The sequence below is a fragment of the Diospyros lotus genome, chromosome 14, assembly GCF_014633365.1.
Source record: "Diospyros lotus cultivar Yz01 chromosome 14, ASM1463336v1, whole genome shotgun sequence".
Taxonomy (NCBI): Eukaryota; Viridiplantae; Streptophyta; class Magnoliopsida; order Ericales; family Ebenaceae; genus Diospyros; species Diospyros lotus.
The window spans coordinates 7,587,949-7,604,282 of NC_068351.1; positions in this window are offsets into that span (position 1 = coordinate 7,587,949).

Consider the following 16,334-nt stretch of genomic DNA (forward strand, 5'->3'; position numbering starts at 1 on the left):
AATGCTAATATATACTTCTTTTTCAGAATTATTGTCGCTTGAAATCCAGCTCACACCGTCCTGTTATTTTTTATTGGGAACTGCCGGGGAGCAGCATCTTTAGTGTTACAAAAAAATATTTAAAAAAAAAAAAAAAAGTAAAGGAGGGCACCAATTTATTAAATTGAACATTTAAAAATGAAAACATATACCATAAATCCTCACCATATAAGGCCTTGTGATGTTTGCTGAAGTTTAGAAGATGACACAAGACTAGTGATATTACTGAAATTTAGAAGATGTTCAATGGGCTTGACTAACAGAAAAACAGTTGCTTTGATTAGTATAGTTTGAGTCACAGCCCATTTATTTAGTAAGAACATGTTTTTAAGGGATAACCCATCAATTGCTCAAGAGTGAGAGAGAATGCATCGGATGTTGTTGAGAGAGTTTTTTAAGTCTTAACAATTATCATACTAAGACTTTCTTAACAATACTATTAACAATCTATCAATGATCGCTTCATCAACCTAATGTTTATCACTAAAATTAGTGGGTCTCGTTGACAAATGCACACAACACATTCATAAGGGTAGGGAGGGAGTGTTGATTTAGTCTTGAAATGTGATGATTTGTTTTAGGGAAGAGCATACTAACGAGGAAGGCTGGAGAGAGCATCTTTGTGGAATATGGAGCCAAGAGAGGGGTCCCTTTTGTTGACCTATAATTGCGGATGCAACCCTCCATTATTGTCCCTCAATTCTATTATTTTGTATCATTATCCTCTCTACAGTGATTATTTGATGGGATTGGGATAAATGCAACCCCCAATTAGCACCCAAATTATCAATGTAAGTTTGAAATGGTAAACCCTATATCGTCACAAGTCCTTTTTTTTTCTTTAAAAATAAATTTGAAGATATTTGTGTGCATAAAAAGGATATAAAAAATATAAGTAATGTTGGATTATTATCTTTTCGCGGTTTCCTGCCGCTCATGTTTTCGATTTTGGTAGAAGAGATAAATCGTAGGTGGAGTCATTGTTGTTAAAATCTCGATTTTACGATATTACGCTTCGGAGACCCCCAAACAATTCAAATCCCATGTAAAATCTTATCTGGAATAAAATGCTATAAAATCCCGATTTTAGGTGTACAATTTTACTATTTTACGCTTCAGAGACCCCTAAACAATTTTACGCTTCAAGTATAAATTGTAACTTAAATCTAATAGAAAATATTGAAATCATCCTCTAAAGAATTTTAAGTTATATTTTGCCTCTAAATTGGCTATACCAACATGTTAGTTTTGAGTTATATTTTGAAAGCATTATCTTTCGAGTTATAATAAGGAATAATAAAGTTATTAAATGATATTAATTTATTTTATATAAAATTATATTATTATAAACATATATTTATACAAATTAAATGGTATTTTTAATTGTCTTTAAAATCTTACGATTTTACTATCGAATTTTATGAACTCTTTTTTTATCCCACTTAAAATCTCGATTTTAACTATCTTGGGTGGAGTCTTTGACTCATTGCATAAGGCAATGAATTGAACCCATGACTTATTAGTACGAATCTCAGTTTATCATGATCTAATAATTTCACTTGTGCCCTGAAACCAAAATATAAGTAATGTTACTTACATATTTCGACTGACACTTACATTAACACCTTATTAATTAATTACCAATACACCTCTAATTAAATTATATAAATAAGGAGTGTATTGATAATTAATTATTTTTTATTAATTTATAAAATATCAACATAAATATTAACCTAAATATGTAAGTAGCATCAGCTTAATTTATTTTTGTAATAAAATTTCACTATGAACATAATTTTGGTATTTATTTATTGAGGGCCAAACGCAGCCGTTCGATCCACACCACGCGCGTGAAGCGTGGGTACGCCTCGCTCTGATGATTGACTTTGGTGGCATTGTTAGGTGAGAGGAGACTGAAGTCACGCTCCGCTGCGGTGCGTGGGCCCACCCTGAATATACAGCGAATAGATGAACCCCAAAAATGGAATCCAACGGCTATGAAATACACACCAGACTGGATCATCGAGGACACGTCATCCCCAAATAAGTTTGGATTTGATTACTGTTCCGTTGCACTGTGTAATTTGAATGTTTTATGGTAATATATTTTGGGGATCGTTTGTTCGTTTGTGGGTATTCTTTGATTTCTTTATTTTTGAAACTTTCTTTGTCCCCAAATCAATTAATCTTTCATTAAAGGAGCGGTCGTTTTCTCAATTTGTGGTATTTGCTGCCTCCGCTCTGAGGGAAGAGAGAAACCCACTAAAATCACTGCTCTCGCTCTCTCTCTCTCTCTCCCCCCATCGCTCTGTTTCTTGAACTCTCACTTTTTCGTTTCTCAGAGGTGATTTCGATGGATTTTCTCATCTGGGTTTCGCGTGCAAAATTGCTTTGCGTGTTTATTAGTTAAACCAAATTCGTGTTTGAATGGTGTCTCTGTGGGTTTTGTGATCTTTTTGGACCCGTTTCTTCCGAATTGAGTTTTACTCGTGTGAGTATCATCATTGTTGTAGTTTAGATTTTTTTTTTTTGATCGGTAAATAAAATGTGTATAGATCAAAATGTGAGTATCATCTTGGGTTGTGACAGAGAGAGAGAGAGACACACACACACACACTCACACACAACAAAGGGGGATTCTTGTTGGGGCTTTGATGAGGCATTCGAGTTTCGATTCGTTTCCTCTGATTTTTCCTGGATCTGAAAGCGTTTGTTTATTTTATCTTATTTTATGTTCGAATAGTAGAGAAAGCCCTTTTCTTCTCTGTGCACGCTATTGCTGTAGATTGGGTGAATTATTTGTCCCCACATATATATATGGCTATTGGGGATTTATGTCATAATATGTGTTGAGTTTTGGTACTTTGGGCATAAAACATGATTTACATTTTGTCCGATGCCCATTATGGCACAGTTTTGTGTTTAAATGGGTCATTATGTTTATGTCTTGTATGTTAATTTTAGGGTTTTGACAAGGGAATAAGTGATTACCGTCCTCACTGTCCTTCCCCTGCTTGCTTTTACTTCCCTGCCTCAGATTTTGTTCTTTCACATGCTGAGATACTTTCTAGATTATTTAGATTTTCATCTGTTTACGGTTTTATTTTGTTCAGGTGTGGGGAAAAAAGGGGAAAGTGGCGAAGCTTTTGGCCTGCAAATAGAACTTGATTTCTACATGACTTGCCTTTTAATAGTTGACTTTTTTTTTTTCCCATTTCTTTTCATTTCAGTTTCGAGCTGACACTGGTCTTGTTTATGGATGTGTGTATGCACGTTTGTGTGTTTCTATGTATTGATTCTTTGAATAACTTCTCATCTTCCTTCTGTGTGGTGAACCCTCAAAATGTTTTGGAAGTGATTGAACTTTCCATTATTTGGTTTTATCCTGTTGCATATGACTTATTGTTGGTGGAGTTTTTTCCTTTTCAGCTGTAAAACAAAGGAAAATAATCAGTAGATTAGATGTAGTTTGCTGTATGAGTAACAAGGAAAAAGAAATATTTTGCTTGTGATGATGTCGGTTTTATTTCAAAAGTTATCCTACTAAATCCAATGACTCGACTTTACTAACACCTCATGGATTTGAGGTAAGTTCATGAAAAGGTGAAATATTATTTTTTAGGTCAAATTCATTATTGGTGTCCAGGTTCTGGCAGTAATGTCCTTTTTTGGTGATATTGCATAATAGCAATGAGATTTCTCTGTGTTATGTTGATAATGCGTAGTATTTCAGTTCCGTTCTCTCATTTGGACTGTGAAAGGATACTGGATTTGTTTACAACATTGAATTGTTATTTCTAGTGCATTTATACCATTTTTCTGCGTTATGCATCATCTTGAATATTTTATATCCTATTCTTTTCAGGAAGCCAAAGTTGGATTTAAGATTAATCGTTATCTAGCCTGCACCTAATGCATTTGCTCCACTCATTATCTAGATAAATTGATGATAATTATATGCCAAAAATATTTTGCTTGCTATGGCAGATTGAGCCTTTCTACTTGATAGTTATAACACTTGTCCATGATAGGTGGGAAAATGTTGACTGATAATATTTTTTTATGGCTGATTTCACATAGATAAATCCATCTGATACTATGCTTGGAGATTCAAAATAGAAGTCACAATGGATCTTTATAGCTTATGCATTGGTTATTTGATTGTTGGTATGATGCTACTGTCGTTGGCAATGCATCTTCTCAAGTATTGTTTATTTCCTTTGAAATGCTATATCTAGCAAAAGGATTCTGGAAGTGTCAAAATACTGAAATTTAGGTTATCACAATAAGATGCTCTGTGCATGAAATTGTGTGGCTGTGTGCATGCTAAGAGATGGTTTCTTTTTACTGCTTCATGTTCTTTTCTTATTTTGAGGCATACAAACTTATAAATGAAAAAATAAAAAAGAAGTTAATAAAACTTTTAGTGAATGATAGCATGGTGCATTTTGAGCTAGTTGCCTATAAGGAAACTACCTAGGCTTTTTGCAATTCTAAACATTCTTCTGTGAAAACTTCCATTGGAGTTTTGAGTTCTGACCTCCAAGTAAACTATGAACATCGGGATTTGGTCTAAAAAATTTACATCTAGAGAAATTTCTGTGGTAATGTTTAACTCCTTCCCAAATGTTGAAGCCGAGATATTTACTTAGGAAATAGGTGAAATGCAGTCATGAATTATAACCACTTGTTTCCCAAATGTAAGGGGAAGGGAAGAAAGCTGTCTTTCGCAATGTTCAAGTTGGCATTTATGGGATTTGTTTTGGTGCTCATTTAATTGGGCTATACGGACCACTAGTCTCTTAGTACTTTTCATCCAAATAGACTCTCTGATTATGTTACAGGTTATCAAGTTTTTTTTACAAAATTAAGACTTTCCTCACCAAATAAAAATCTGACATCACGTCATAGACCACATCACACAAATATTGCATTGGTTGGTGTGAGAGAACTGAGTAGAGAATTTGTGGCACAACCAGCTGTTCTAATGTGGCAACCAATGGTTCCCATTGAAACCACAAGCGGGAACTGCTGGCCCAGTCAGCATTTTCCTCTAGGAACCACTGGCTGAGTCTCTTTTCTCTAATTCTTTCAACAAGGCAAGTGCCAATGTGGCAGAGAGTTTTACTTTAGGACATAGTTTTCTTGGAGTCTTAGTTTGGGAAATTGTTTTGTGGAAAGTTTTAATTTTGCGAAAATCTGATGAGTTATCCCTCCATGACGCACCTTTGGTGGCGGTGGGGGAGATATCCTGTCATCCGTCATCCAACTACAGTAGATTGCTAGTAATTTGCCTGAATATGCATCCATCCGTTGTGGATGCGGTGGGCCTGATTACCTGATTTTGCAATAATTAGGGGTGTGCAGATAGCCCGCACAAATCGATAAGCTGAAACAGTTAGGTTCCTGACAATTCTACAAACCTGAGGAGTTCAGTTTTGGTTTTGGTTAATAGAGCGGAGGAACAGACCTGATACCAACCAAGCCATATTACCTTTTCTATTCTAACTGTACATTTAACCCTACCGGTGATCTGCCACCTTCCACTCTCACCTCTCACTCTCCCTCACAGTGATAACCCTACCTCCGACTCTGACCACTCCTGTCATCCGCCAGTGCTGTTTGATTTCACTTTTTTTTGTATTTAATGTATTTTTTTTCCTCTGATCTTGGCATTGTGGATGATAGTTGTTCTTTCACTCCCAATTTTTTTCTTCTTTTTTGTTTTCTTGTCAACATAATTTTAGCTTCAATAGATTAAATACCAAACATAAATATATTAGATATGGGTCAGGCTTTGTTTTCCTTTAAGAATAGCAGTACATTTAGATTTGTAGAGGACCGACCTGGGTTCTTTCAATCTTTTGGGTTTTGGAAAGTTATTATTAGCCTTTGTTTAATTCATCAGTTTTAATATATGTTGTGCTGGGGATTGCCATTAATGAGCAATCTTTTGAGGTCTGCATTCAATTTCTTTCTTCAGTTTCTGCAAAATTTTGGTAATAACCATGGTTTCTGCAAAATCTTTAGCCTCTTGTTTGGCTACCCAAGGGTTGCTTCCATGGTTTTCACTAAATATGTTAATTGAAAGAGTTGCAAAATTCTGGTTACAAAATAAAAATTATGGTTTGGTAAACCAAGAAACTGAACTGAGGTGCTTGGTTGAGGCATTTCAAAAACCGAGCACTTCGGTTCCATTTGTTTTTTGGAAAACCCGAAGTTTGCATGCCCCTAATTTTGCTTTATCTTACTGCTTATATTATGCTTGCCATAAACCTATCCAAAATTTCCTGGTAGGACTGGTTCTAATATGATTCTAGCTAACTTTGTGATATGGAGCTCTATTTTGTTCTTAAGACTTGTATGCTACTGATCGGCAATCGCTTCACGTTTGTTAAGGGGTTCAGATTGATGTTGATTGCTGTATACTGAAATATGCCTGGTTGATATCAAAAGTTCCATTGATAACTGACTTGTAAACCAGTTCATATCTGCAGAATGGATGTCTACTCTGATACTGCTTTGATTACTGTATGGACTGGATTCTTTTTGTGCTCAATTAGGAGTTCTTATTTCCCAAAACAATTCTACCTGATTTGGAATGTAGAGTTCCTTTGAGTTTATAACTAGTGTGCTTCTAATTGCCTCAAGAGTGTAAAACAATGGTATACAAAGAATTAGAACTTTTTTAAACCAAGTTCCATTCCATTGCTGTAATGTTTGTGACCAATGAATAGGTTCCTGGGTTCTTATTCTCCTAACATATCACTAACTTGCAGCTATAGTAGGTTAGGCACTATTATTTTAATGACTTTTACTTCCCTGTTATGAGCAAATGTCAGAGTCAGCAAACCTCCCTAATCTTTTATGCTTACTCTATGCTGCTGTAGTTGATTACTTTGTGCTGAAAAAGATGTCCATGTTTAATCTTTATTAATTTCTTGACTGCATCTTGAGCATCAAAATCAATTTTATGTTGTAGGATTTCTGTGGTGGCTCAATTATCTGTCTAGAAACTAACATTGGAGAAGTCCTCGCGTGTCATCTGGAGTTCTGATATCACATCGGCTACATCACTTTAGATCGTTTGACGACTGCAGTACTATTTGGGTGGTTATGGTAATTTTCTCAGTTTCTAGAACATAAGTGCATTTCTGGAGTTTATGGGTGCTGAGTTTCTCTATCACAATTAAATTAAATGATTCCTTTCTACTGTTTCATTATTCTTTCAATCAATGCTGTATTATTGCCTGAGCAAGTAATGGAAGATTTAAACTTGAATGACCTAAACTGTTATGCTTCTGTTTGAATTATGTTGCATCTATTCAGTGGTCAAAATTGCTTGGTGGTTGACTAGAAATTTTTTTGATGATGGTGACATATGTCTTGTGTTTTAAACTTCCAACTTTATTTGCCAAAAATATCACCCTACCATTCATTGAGCTTTCTGGCAGTTGGATAGGATACAAAATTTGGATATTTTCTTTTCAGTAATTCAAGGTCAAAGAATACTCTTATCTAATGAGACTTACTGGATTTTTTTTTGTTAGGCAACCAATGAAAATCTTCCACCAAATGTCATAAAACAACTTGCTAAGGAGTTGAAAAATCTGGATGAAACTCCTCCGGAGGGTATTAAAGTTGGTGTTAATGATGATGATTTTTCAATCATATATGCTGATATTGAAGGCCCAGGTATGTTATGTTTCTCTCCAACATTACCTGATCCTTTAAAATATCAAGTATTTGGACTTGAACAAATTTCAACCTTGCAGCTGGAACTCCCTATGAGAATGGTATTTTCCGCATGAAGTTGATACTGTCTCACGACTTCCCGCATTCCCCTCCCAAAGGTTTGTTGAGGCTTATAAGTTTAAACTTATTCAAAAGCTGTAAAAATAGTCATTTGAGAACTGTGAAAATAGTATTGCAACAATGCTTTTTGTTTTTTACTGGTACTTGAATTTTTCCATTTGTTTTCATTACTGCTTGGTAGCTTAAAGAAAATTTGTTTAATTATTCTGGCTATAGTTTGAGTTACAATGCCTGAAGGATTTAATGTAATATCCTAGATATTTTTTTACTGATGTTTTCTGGTTAATAATCATCTGCTTACAAATCCATGCAAATTGTATGGTTCTCAGCCAGCTGTGGTCAACCTCTTTTTCTGGTGTTTTCAAGCATGTTTATTATTTGTCAACTACATATCCGTTACTCTTTGTTGGAATTTCATTTTAGGTTACTTTCTGACTAAGATTTTCCATCCAAACATTGCAACAAATGGTGAGATCTGTGTCAATGCATTGAAAAAGGATTGGAACCCTAGTCTTGGTTTACGGCATGTTCTGATTGTAAGTCTATTTGCAGTTCAGAGTTATAGTTTTGAATTTACACGTCTTGTGTCATTAAGCTCGGATGCTGGTATGTGACAGGTCGTCAGGTGTCTACTGATAGAACCATATCCAGAGTCAGCTTTAAATGAGCAGGCTGGAAAGATGTTGCTTGAAAATTATGAGGAGTATGCAAGGCATGCAAGGTGAACCATTTGCTTAGTTTCATCTGCTGTAATTATTTTTGAATAATTTTTTGAGAGGGGGGGGGGGGGGGGGGGGGGGCGTGAATGTCTTTGGTGCTATATTACCTGAATGCAGATTTTTGGTGGGTGAAATGTTAACCCGATAGTGCCAATATGTGCTATATAATATGATGCGGTTGAGGTAGATTATGTGCATCCCAATATGTGCTAATTATTTTTGAATAATTTTTTGAGAGGGGGGGGGGGGGGGGGGGGGCGTGAATGTCTTTGGTGCTATATTACCTGAATGCAGATTTTTGGTGGGTGAAATGTTAACCCGATAGTGCCAATATGTGCTATATAATATGATGCGGTTGAGGTAGATTATGTGCATCCCAAATTGTTTGAGATACTTAAAAGCAATTTGCATCTTATAGTTTGATTTGCTTCCAAAATAGGAGAAGCCAGGTAAAAATTGTTTCCCTTCCACCCATGGTAAGCATCTTCCGTCCTCTCTTCTAGTTGTGCTTCCCTCTTAGATTGAAAGCAATAAAGTCATAGTATTTCTATTTCATTTGAAATTCAAGTCCACGGATTGCAAATTCTTTGCATTTTTATCTTACCAAAACACCAGTTTTACTTTTTTTTTTTATTAGTAAATAAATGTATGCATTGATCAAAATGGACTATACAAATACACTGGGCTTACCCAGGATAAACAAATGAAAGGACCAAGACTAATAACCCACAACGAGGGATTCAAAATGAGTTAAAACATAAGGATAAAAAGAAAAAATGGTCTTGTATACTTGTGTTTTAACCCTACAAACGATGATGTCCATAAGTAGTAGACTGTGCTAGTAAGAGCTATATTCTTTTGGCCTTAGGCTGCCAAGAAGATCCTCAACCCACTTTTTTGGATCCATTTTAAAGCTCTGGCAATAGATGACATAGATCGACAAATGCCTATCCAAGCTTTAATCTATCCCCAAATCCCCGAACTCATTGAACATTAGAAAAATAGATGCTGGTGGGATTCATCGCATGAACCATAAAGCCCACAACCTCTCTCAATGTCCAGAAAATGCAGGTTGTCCTTCGTAAGCAATCTGGAATTAGTACTGAGCCATAAGATAAACGCCTGTTTAGGGGGCACTGCTGAATTCCAAACATCTCCAGCCCAAATTTTACTGGATCCCTTTGGACGAAAGTTGTTACGGATAAAGAAGCTTGTCATCTAGAAGATAAGGAGTGGCGGTTAATGATAAGAAGATAAGGAAGCATGAAGCCTAAGAAGATAAATCAAGTTTAAGTTTTAATATTTTGTATAAATCTGTAAATTATAGAAGATTATTGTTCCTACTTATTAGGCTATTATCCATTCATAGTTTTTAGGAGATTTATTAACATACTTCTTGTATATATAGGGTTTCATACGCATGGAGTAAATATGAGAGAATTTCTATTCTACCTAAACTCTCTCAACATGGTATCAGAGCCTGGTTTTTAGGGAATTCTGTTTAGGCCTTCATTGCCTTTTTTCGCTGCTTAGTACCATTCCAGCCTGTTTTTCTTGTTCCGTTTCTTGAAGTGATCAAAGTTAGTTGTGACTTTCTTCTTCACCCGATATTCTCTCATCGGTTTTTTCCCTTCATTTGTTTGGTTCATCACCCGATAAGTAAGTCCAAGTTTTTCCTAAGATGTCTGCCATCTCCAACACCAATCCTACATAAGAGGCGGTTGAAACAAGCAACCCATCAGAAGCTCCATTCACTGGATCTAACAACTCAAGTAATGGAGGAGAACTACAAAATCTCCAGGCGGCCTACTGGTTGAATGGGAGAGACTATCTAAAGTGGTCCCAGCTTATCCGGACCTTTCTCAAAGGTAAAGGTAAGATAAGTCATCTCTTAGAACCGATCCTAAAGAAGGAGATCCCATGTTTACTGCATGGGATGAGGAGGACTCTCTAGTTATGTCTTGGCTTTGGAATTCGATGATGCCTGAGATAAGTGATACGATGATGTTTTCAACAACCGCTAAGGATATTTGGGAGGCTGTCAACCTCACATATTCTAAAGTGAAGGATGCAACACATATATATGAAGTCCGAACTAAGATTGCAACAACCAAGCAAGGGGTAAGATCTGTTACTGAGTACCCTAATGTGCTGCAAACTCTATGGCAAGAATTAGATCATTATCAATGCCTAAAGATGAAATGTAGTGAAGATGCAGCCTTACATAAAAGATTTGTGGAAAAGGAGAGAACCTATGACTTCTTGGCAGGTCTTAATATGGAGTTTGATGCAGTCAGGGTTCAAATACTTGGAAAAGAGGATATACCTTCCCTAAATGAGGTAATCTCTCTAATCCGAGCTGAAGAAGGGAGAAGAGGAGTAATGCTAGACATTGCTCCTATAGAAAAGTCAACATTAATAGCATTGAGAGGTCCTAACCAAGGTCCTAAGGAGGAAAGGAAGGCTGTTGGAGATAAAACTTCTAGCGATAGAGATTCTCGAGACTCTCTATGGTGTACCTTTTGCAAGCAACCAAGGCATACCATATGGCCATGGAAAACCATCTAAAGGAGGACAGCTTGGGGTCAAAAATCAAGCCTATATGGCCAGCAGTCAATAGCAGGCAGAACACAAGCAAGGGGAACAAAAGGAGCAGGTAGATGGCTTGGATTTCAATCGGGCAAAAATTGAAAAGCTAAGAAACTTTCTAGACTCTCTTGAAAGAAAAGAAAAAGGTACCTGTTCTCTTTTACTTACAGGTATGTCCGCTCATTCTCTTACCCCACATGCTTCGGAAATAACCCAATCTAATTCTTGGATTCTTGATTCCGGGGCAACAGATCACATGACCCCTTTATCCCATTGTTTCATTACCTATAGCCCTTGTTTAAGCTCTAAAAAGATAACCCTGGCAGATGGCTCCTTGACCACTGTTGCTGGCCAAGGAAATATTATCCTTAATAACCATCTAACTCTCAAGGATGTTCTCCATGTCCCTAAACTCTTCACCGACCTCATCTCCATTCAAAAGCTTACCCTAGACAACAATTGCAGTGTTAATTTTTCTTCTACTTGCTGTGAAATTCAGGGACATGGGTTGAAGAAGAGGATTGAGCTTGCTAAAGCTAGGGCTGGCCTATACTACTTTGATGGATCAAATGGGGAAGAAAACAAGGACAAGGTGAATCTTGTGTCTTGTTTGGTGCAATCTAATAAGGACCAAATCTGGTTACATCACCATCGTCTTGGTCATCCTTCGTTTTTTACTCTTAAGAGTTATGTTTCCAACTTTGTTTAGGAGTTGTGATATTCAAGACTTTCATTGCCCTATTTGTGAATTTGTTAAACATAAAAGGGTGTCTTACCCTTCATCCAATAAAAGAACCTCTAGTTCATTCTCTCTTCTCCATAGTGATGTTTGGGGCCCTGCAACTGTTCCCAATCTTTCTGGGACACAGTGGTTCATAATATTTGCAAATGATTACACTAGGGTAATGTGGTTGTTTCTGATGAAAAACAAATTTGAAGTAAGCACTATTTTTCCTAACTTCTATAACATGATTAGTTCTCAATTTGGAGTGCCAATCAAGAGGCTAAGGACTGATAATGCCAAAGATTTTTTCAATCAATCCCTCGCACAATTTTTCCAACAAAAAGGAATTATTTATGAATCATCTTGTCCCTATACACCCCAACAAAATGGGGTGGTTGAGAGAAAAAATGAGCATCTATTGGCTGTAACTAGGGCACTACTTTTCCACCATAATGTTCGAAAAAATTATTGACGAGAGGCTGTTCTAATAGCCACTACCCTAATAGACTACCATCTCAAACTCTTGGATCCTATAACCGTCTTCAACTCTTATGCAATCATTTTTCTGATTTACATATATCCAGCTGTTGGAAACCAAAAATATCTGGGTGTGTATCATTTGTGCATGTTCACAACCCTAATAGAGGCAAATTAGATCCTCGCGCTCTGAAATGCAATTTTATTGGATATTCCTCCAGCCAAAAGGGCTATAAGTGTTACCACCCTCCTTCCAAAAGATTCTTTGTCTCGGCTAATGTTACTTTTGTGGAAAATTCTCCCTATTTTGATCACTCTCATGACAGTAAAAAAGTTACCAAGGAAAATCCAGTCATATCTCTACCTGATCTCTAGATCCTTCACCTCAAACTACCTCCTCACCAGATCCGGTTACTACAGAGGATACACTAGACAAGGCTTTAGAGGAAACCTCACCAAGTACTCCTCCCCCCTACAGGTCTACTCAAGGCGGCAGAAGCTAGCTACTAGCCCAGTGCAGATCCAAGAATCTAATTCCTCCTCTGCACCTATTACCAGCACTGACACCAGCAGCTCTCTTGTGACACCAACATGTAGCAATTCTATCACTTCTATTGACTCCACTGCATCTATAACTGAACATCATACACCTCAAAGTACGCCTACTTTTCCCCCCAGTGATCTAGAATGGCCTATAGCCCTCAGAAAAGGCACCATGACCTACACTCAGCATCCTTTATACCTGGTCCTATCCTACTCCAAACTGTCCACCCAACACAAAACCTTCCTAACTAGCCTACATACCATTCCAATTCCTAACCATTTTTCCGAAGCAATAAGGGATGAGAATTGGAGGACTGCCATGGAAGTCGAGATGGTAGCCCTTGAAAAAAACAACACTTGGGAGCTAGTTCAATTACCCAAAGGAAAACAACCGGTAGGATGCAAGTGGGTGTATACAATCAAATACAAATCCGATGGGACCCTAGACCGGTATAAGGCAAGGTTAGTAGCAAAGGGATACACCCAAGTGTATGGCGTTGACTATCTAGACACCTTTGCCCCAGTTGCAAAGCTAAATACAGTGAGAGTTCTCCTATCCCTAGCTGCTAACCTAGGCTGGCCATTAATGCAATATGATGTAAAAAATGCCTTCTTGCATGGAGACCTAGAGGAGGAAGTTTACATGGACTTACCACTGGGCTATAGTACAGATACTCACGAGAAGGTAGTGTGCTGACTAAAAAAATCATTGTATGGCCTTAAACAGTCTTCTAGGGCCTGGTTTGGCCTGTTTACCCATGTGATGCTTACCTTAGGGTATAAACAAAGTCAAGGAGACCATACTCTCTTCATCCATCACTCGGCCACAGGGGGAATAACAGTCCTACTGGTATATGTGGGTGATATTGTTGTGATCGGAAATGATGAAGAAGGTATGACTAGATTAAAGGAATGCCTAAATTAAAGAGTTTGAAATTAAAGACTTGGGGAGGTTGAAATACTTCTTGGGCATAGAAGTTGCACACTCAAAAGAGGGCATCTTTATTTCTCTACAAAAGTATATTGTGGACTTGCTAATAGAAATCGGGCTACTAGGTTGTAAGGCTGCTACTACTCCAATTGAATTCAACCATAAATTGGGGGAGGTTCGGGAAGATAAAGAAGTGAATAAAGAATCCTACCAAAGGCTAGTAGGAAAACTAATTTATCTAGCTCACACTCGGCCAGATATTGCATATGCAGTGGGGGTGGTCAGTCAATTCATGCATAGTCCGAAAGAAACTCACCTTAGAGCAGTTTTTAGAATACTCCATTACTTGAAAGGGACACTAGGGTAAGGCATTATGTTCAAAATGGGACAAAGTATGATACTTGAAGCCTATACTGATGTAGATTATGCAGGGTCAATGGTGGATACTTGAAGCCTATACAAGATTATCCCCTAGATTACCTTTCTAGGGGGTAATCTTGTAACTTGGAGAAGCAAAAAACAAAGTGTGGTGGCCCAGTCAAGTGCAGAGGCAGAGTTCAGATCCATGGCGTTAAGGGTATGTGAGTTACTTTGGTTGAAAATTTTGTTAGATGATTTGAAGATCACTTTGGTGGAACCTATGAGACTATATTGTGACAACAAATCAGCAATCAGTATTGCTCACAATCCGGTACAACATGATAGAACCAAGCATATTGAGGTGGACCGACACTTCATTAAGAAAAAATTGGATAGTGGTCTAATATGTACTCCATATATATCATCTTGTGAACAACTTGCAGATATTCTCACTAAAGGGTTGCCTACAGCTATGCATCAAAAGTTGACTAGCAAGTTTGGAATGGATGATATCCATTCTCAATCTTGAGGGGGAATATTACGGATAAAGAAGCCTTTCATCTAGAAGATAAGAAGTGGCGGTTAATGATAAGAAGATAAGGAAGCATGAAGCCTAAGAAAATAAATCAAGTTTAAGTTTTAATATTTTGTATAAATCTGTAAATTATAGAAGATTATTGTTTTTACTTATTAGGCTGTTATTCATTCCTAGTTTTTAGGAGATTTATTAACATACTTCTTGTATATATAGGGTGTCATACGCATGGAATAAATATGAGAGAATTTCTATTCTACCTAAACTCTCTCAACAAAAGTGATTATAAACAGTTGACATTTTAATAGTGCCTCCTTGATTCCAACTCTCAAATAACTGGATGGCTGTTGCCACCGACCCCTCCAAGCGGCACAAGGAATCTCTTGTTGCAAATATTTTTTTCATTAGAGGAGAATCATCCTAAAAATATGATTTTAGTTATGTTGTACTTGATTTTAGTTATGTTTGTTCTTGATTTTAGTTATATTTCTTAAAAATTTCTTCAAGGAAATAATTCCTAAAAAGATTTTGGGATTGCTTTAAATCATTGAGTTCACCATCTCGAGATGATTTCTTACAATGTTTTGGAACCTGTACACCAATTTCTGAACTGATTGAGGATTACCAATTTCTCATAGCATATTATCTGCTGTCAATTGCTTCTTTAGTAGTAATTTTACTGAAAAATATGAGGTTGAGTCATTATAAAGACTAACCTCACCCTGGAGTGTACCCACTCAAAGGTGCAATGTTATACTTAATCCTCTTGTTAGCTTTTTCTTGAACAAATGGAGTTGAACACATGAAATATTTGGTCAACCAAGGTCATCTCCAAGATTGGCCCTTAATCTGTTAGTCTTTCCAAAATTGGCCTTTGCTTCCCTTAGTTGGGTACATTTCCCTTTTTCTCTTTATCATTGGCAATGTGTAAAACAGAATTTTGGTCAAATTTTGCTATCAATAGAATATGATAGAACATGTATGTGCTAACTGCTAAATATAACATAGTTTAGCAATGGTTGGCTGGGGACCAATGCTCTGATTCTCTGTTGGTCAAGTTCATTTGTCACGTGTTTCCATATTGGCCATTCAGTTCCCAATCAGACTTGTGTAGTTTCTAATCCTTATGGGATATCCAAAGTTTGGGTTAGACTAATATATGAACCAAGAGTTTTGGACGATTGTTCTGGAACTTTGTACATGTGAATACGTGTTAATTAGCATAAGCTCTCTTCTTCTTCTCCTCCTCCTTTTGCACAGTGTTTGTATCGATTTAAGTTATGGTATGAGTTTCCAAGATTACTCTGTTACACTTGAAATCTGTGGTTACCTCCTGGCGGTGTTTTGGAGTCAAAATTCTTTTTACCTTTTCGTAGCATATTAGATCCTCATGATTAGAACTAATTTCATGATAGTACTTGCATTATGCACATACTGCAGTGTTGTGAATGCTTCCTATGAAATTCTATGTTGTGTTGTGGTGCTGACGGGTATCATACATTTCTCCCAATGCACAGGCTCTACACTGGAATTCATGCTCTTAAACCAAAACCGAAGTTTAAAACAGGAGCCATTTCGGAGTCAACTACTGCCCTAAATGTT